We start from the raw sequence: 6,384 nt of genomic DNA on the forward strand, positions 1-6,384 counted from the left end.
AATCCTAAGCATACAGACCAGAAGGGTTGTGCATTAGTGGAAAGTGTTAAAGGCAGATGTGTAGTTTGAGTAATAGTATAGAAGTGAAACTAGATATCCTCCATACTCTCAAAAATAAGAGTCCAGAATTTGTAAAGGAATAACACCAAGTTCTCAGCCATCTTAATACAGAGCTTCAGGGTTTTACTGCTTAAGTTTCTGACCATACTCAATTGAATGGTTGTTCCTACCATTAAAGCACCTACTTTGATGCCTAAATGGAAGCTCTGAAAATGATTACTTTAGCCAATTACAGTAACATTTTATAATTTCCAATCTCATTTACCCATATAAGAACCTTAGTTGGGAAATAAAAACATCTTCAATGGCTACAGACTCTGAGATATTGATCCTTTCTGTACTTGGGAGTCACACAAGAACCCAAAGGTAAATACAGACAATGTTTATGCAGTGGACATAAGTCAGACATATTCAGCATCTGCTATATACTCTTTAGGGACTGTGAGCCACTATTAGCCTACTAAGTAGATTCTATGGGCTATTTTCTAATAGAATCTTGGTTCACACTAGCTTTTACATGTTTTCTTCCATCTTTTATGTGGCGGTCCCCTATCTCTGCCTATTTCAGGGATGAATTTTCATTTTCCTACTGTGTTACCTAGTGCAGACTTTCTATGAGGAATTGTACCTTTATAACACTTCTAACTTGTTCTCCCTGGTGTAACTTAGGCTTGATTTTTTTCCTGAAGTGAAATGGAAGAAGAGTGTATATGGGGCAAAAATATTTTGTGGAAGGAGACGAGGAAAGGTGAATGGAAGGGGAGGTAATTATGGGAGTAAGTATTCAAGTTTATTCATTTTTATCAAATTCACAAAATGTAATCAAGCAAATACATAATATGTCATTAATTTTACATATATATATATATATATATATATATATATATATATATATATATAAATTTACATATATGTATATATATGTTTGTTACTGGAATGCCTAACTTGTTAATGTCAGAATAACTATAAATCAAGGAAGAAAATCAAGCAGCTAGCATAAAGAAAATATCTTCAATATCATTTAAACTTTACATAAATGGGGTAGAAAGTGTTGTAAAAAATATGTATGTATAAGAACAACTGAGAGACACAATCCAACCTTCCACCCATGTAGGCTGATTTGTTTTTGCTTTTGTTTGCTATTGGCAGGATTTGTGCAGGACCTATCTTGGGACTATATTAAATAGTTCCATGATTTAGCATTTGCTGCCATAGTCACAAAGTTAAGGAAACTGTTGTCTCCTTTCATTTAATTAAAATATTTTCCACTAATACTTATTATTTTAGTTCTGCATTGAAGAGTCAAGTCTTCACATATTTAATCAAACTATCTTCAATCTCCTACTTAGCTATTTAATAAAATTTTCTTCCTAGTGTTTCTACTAAGCCAGAAAATCCTTATTGTAGCTTTGCATAAACAATAAGGATTAATGGAGGCTGAGGAGAAAAAGTGCACATGCTTAAATGGGAATCTATGACAGTAAACCTATTCAAAGTGGATGATTGTTCTCTGTATTATTAGAGAGAAATCATATAACAGGATTAAAAGTTCTAAAACACAACTCCATGGTCAGAGAATTTTTGTATTCCCTTCATTTTTGCATGAGTTGATTACTGACTAGCGTTTCCATATATACTAGTCATGGTAAACTCACTTCTCTCAGCTTAGGAGAGACATTTAACAATTCAGAACAATCATAACTTTTTGGCTGATTGTGAAACAGGTATTTTAACTTGTGTAGAGGTATTCTAAAATCCTGGATGGCAATACCCAACAACAGTGATGATGTGAATTCTGATCATCTAGACTAAACTTGAGCTATTTCTAAGGAAAACATAAGACTGGGCCTTAGAACTAGTCAAACTAAGATGGTTTTCCATTAGCAGTTATGGATAGAATGACTGTAAGTCATTCTGCTAAATAACATATGGGTCAAATGAATAAAAAATTCCCAGGGTTCTCAATATTTCTTTTTGTTCCTATTTAGAGATGTGCATCAGGACCTCATTATCACTGGACCTAGAAATATCTTTCAGGAATAAGAATCCTCCAAGTCAGTGAGATTTACCTTTCACTTAAGTCTCTGTCAATATTATTCACTCTGTCTCTGAAGAAAGAGTTCTGTCAATATGTTGAAAAGAAGGAGAATGAAAGTAGAAAGGAGAATGGGCACCAGTAAGAGCTTCCTGAAGCCCTGTAATTCTGGACAAATACATCCCCTAAAAGCAATCATTCTCCCAAAACTTTCTTTTATACTAAAACAAAATGGGCCTTCCTAACTCACTCAAATCACCTCTTTCTGATTGCCAGGCAGTACCAACCTTTAACTGATTTTAAATAGATATTGTTTACTGTTATTTCATCAGAAAACTTCAAGATTACTGCAAGCTGAAGATATGAAGAAATTTTAATATTTTCCTTTAGACACATATGTCTTCACTTAGCTATTCACAACTTATTCATCTAAAATTGTAATATGAGATAGGAACAAATTAAGCAAAAGAATGGCTTCCACATAGGCCATTCCTGGGTGTGTCTAGTAGAGTCCATCTTCTGTGACCCATCCCAAGGATATTGGTTCCAAGAGCTTCTATTCGAGGTGGATGATTTCTCTCTAAATTATTGAAGAGAAATCATCTAACAGCATTAAAGCATCCTAAAACACGCCTCCATGGTCAGAGAATTTTTGTATTCCGTTCATTTTTGCATGAGGTGATTACTGACTAGGGATTCCAAATATACTAGTCATGGTAAATTCTGTCCTCTCAGCTTAGAAGGGGCCTTTGACAATTCAGTACAGTCATACCTTTCTGGCTTACAGTCAAACAGGTATTTTAACTTGAGTAGGGGTATTCGAAATCCTGGATGGGAATACCAAACAGCAGTGATAGTGTAAATTCTGATAATCTAGAAAATACTTGAGCTAGTTTCTATTCAAAACATAAGACTGGGCCTTAGACCAAGGCAATAAAACATGGTTTTCCATTATGAGTTAGAGATAGAATGACTCTAAGTCTAGCATTCTGCTAAATAATGTATGGGTTAAAAAATTCTCAGGGTTCTCAATTTTTTTTTCTTTTTGTTCCTATTTAGAGATGTGTATCAGGGCCTTGTCATCATTGGGAATAGAAATGTCTTTCAGGAATATGAATCCTCCAAGTCAATGAGTTTTACCTTTCACTTATGTCTCTGCCAATTTTTTTCACTCTGTCCCTGATGAAATAGCTACATCACTCTGTTGAAAAGAAGGAGAATAAAGGGAGGAATGGGAATATAATATGGATATAAGACCAGAAAAGTAGAGTGTAGCAGTAAGAAGAATTGTCTTTCTATATTGGCCTTCCCATTATTGTGAATTCACAGATAATCTTGTATAAGACATGCAGAGCTATTGACAGAAATGCTAATGAGACTACATGACACACTGCCTGGTCTAATGAGAATTCATGTCAAAGTTCCAGGTTTCAGCAGTGAGTTGTCTGGTTCATACTGTTTTGAATAATTGTTTTATAAAACATTCTGTTCTTCACTATTTGCTTTTGCCTTTGTTAATACTTGGTATTCTGGGATGGTCAGGGGGAGAAATATAAGTGGATATTAGCCCAGAAACTTAGAATATCCAAGATACAATTTGCAAAACACATGAAACTCAAGAAGAAGGAAGACAAAAGTGTGGATAATTCATTCCTTCTTAGAACGGGGAATAAAGTACCAATGGAAAGAGTTACAAATTTCAGAGCTAAGGCAGAAGGAAAGACCATCCAGAGACTTCCCCACCCATAGATCCATCCCATACACAACCACCAAACCCGGACTCTATTGCATATGCCAGAAAGATTTTGCTGACAGAACCTTGATATAGCTTTCTTGTGTGAGGCTATGCCAGTGTCTGGCAAATATAGAAGTGGTTGCTCACAGCCATCTATTGGATGAAACACAGGGCCCCTAATGAAGGCACAAGAGAAAGTACTTAAGGAGATGAAGGGGTCTGCAACCTTATAGGAGGAACAACGATAAGAACTAACCAGTACCCCAGAGCTGTGTCTCTAGTTGCATATGTAGCAGAGGATGGCCTAGTTGGCCATCAATGGGAGGAGAGGCCCTTGGTATTGCAAAGATCATATACCCAAGTACAGGGGTATGCCAGTGCCAGGAAGCATGAGTGAGTGGCTTGGGGAGCAGGGTGGGGGGAGGTTGTAGGGGATTTGGGGGATAACATTTGAAATGTAAATGAAGAAACTAATAAAAATCGAGATAAAAAAGCTTAGTTACTGAAATCATCAATAAAATGCCTTTAGATAGACACTAGATGCTGGAATAGAGGCCCATTATATGAACATGTAGAACAAATAAAAACAAAATTGGTAGCATTCCCTGCTTTTTTTCCATCCTGAATAAGTTTTATAAATAATCCATATCCAAAGGAGGTTAGGAAGCAAAGAATCTAAGTACCTAGTAAAGCATTAGAATTCTAGTTGCATTTTACTGAAGAATATAAGTACTATAACTTAGTAGATTCTAGAATTTGACACTCTTCTCACACTTAAATGATGTGAATATAAAAGCATGTTAAAAAACATATTTACGAAATAGTATAGGTAGAACAACAATATGAACTAACCAGTACCCCAAGAGCTTGTGTCTATAGCTGCATATGTAGCAGAAGATGGCCTAGTTGGTAATCATTGGGAAGAGAGGCCCCTAGGTCTTGCAAACTTGTGTGTGTGTGTGTGTGTGTGTGTGTGTGTGTGTGTGTGTGTGTGTAAATAAGTAATAACAAAGCTTGAAATAGCATAAAATTCAGATTATTCAGTATTTGCTTAGCTTGTTATAGTCACATGTTAAGATAAATATTTCCAGACTTCACATTGCCTAGTATCTGTACCTGCAAGGCTCTGATGAGGAGGAGCACAAGGTCTCTAGTCCCTGCTTACATAACCTTTGTATAAGATTACACAAGAGATGGGATAATTGAACCTTATAATCTTTTTAATAAAGTTTTTTTCATTCTCCTTGCATAAGTATGTCTTACAAAATCTTCAAAACGCAAATGAGAAATGATGTAATTTTTGAAGTAAGTAGTATAAATAAACCCTGTGGCCCTTTGGAGACATTGCTTTTTCTTCTGAGTGAAGACACAGACAAAATATCCTCAGTGGCTCAGAGAAAATTCAAGCTACTGTCAGTGTATTGCCATATTACCTGATAAATCTGTCCTTCTAAAGCCCTATCCCCTCTTGGAGCTATTTGGCAGCATGAAATCTACAAAAACAGCAAATGAAATAAAAGTTTGAACACAGAGAGCTAGGTAAATGGAGTTTCTACTATATACTTTGAGAATATTTGCAGGAGATGTCTGTTGGATTGAGATTTATATTTCTAGGTGTCTATAACGCTGATTCTAGGATGCCAATATACCAATCAATGATTATATACTCAGGTAGTAATTAATGTCCAGAACTAGTTGAACTCAGTTGGCTTAAAAGGGACAAATAGCTGAAAGTAGACAGTAGATATCAACTAGATAGTAGAAAGATTGATAGAAGGGTAGGTAAAAACGTAGTTAGGTAAAGAGGTAGATAGATAGATAGATAGATAGATAGATAGATAGATAGATAGATAGATAGATAGAGAGATAGAGAGATAGAGAGATAGAGAGATAGAGAGATAGAGAGATAGAGAGATAGAGATATAGAGAGATAGAGAGATAGAGAGATAGAGAGATAGAGAGATAGAGAGATGATAGATATACACACATGCATACATACATACATACATACATACATACATACATACATACACACATACATACATAGGTTGATAGCTACACATATAAATAAATAAATAAATAGCCACAATTTTTTTTTCTACAAGCATCTACCATGCTCTCTATTGTTTCTGGGAAAATCAATTTCCGACTGATACAGGAAATAGAAGAAGAAAAAGGAGAGGCAAGGTGTAACAACTAACTCTTTGCTTGAGTTTTATGGTAAACTTTGAGACATGTCTCTATAATATTATATGGAGTAAACTATTTTCTTCCTTCCAGCCTCTCCACCTCCAGAAGGATCCATGTGACAAGTTCCACAGGCTGAGGCATTTGACCTCAAAAGGGAGAGGCCTCCTGGAAATGGTTGTGGAAATCTTCACAGGAGGAAAAATAATTGAGCCATAATTTTCTTGGCCATTTACCTGTTTAATGTTTTCTTTTCTTTTCTTTTTTATAATTTTTTTTCAAGACAGGGTTTCTCTGTATAGCCCTGGCTATCCTGGAACTCACTTTGTAGACCAGGCTGGCCTCGAACTCAGAAATCCGCCTGCCT

The sequence above is a fragment of the Mus pahari genome, chromosome 1, assembly GCF_900095145.1.
Source record: "Mus pahari chromosome 1, PAHARI_EIJ_v1.1, whole genome shotgun sequence".
Lineage (NCBI taxonomy): Eukaryota > Metazoa > Chordata > Mammalia > Rodentia > Muridae > Mus > Mus pahari.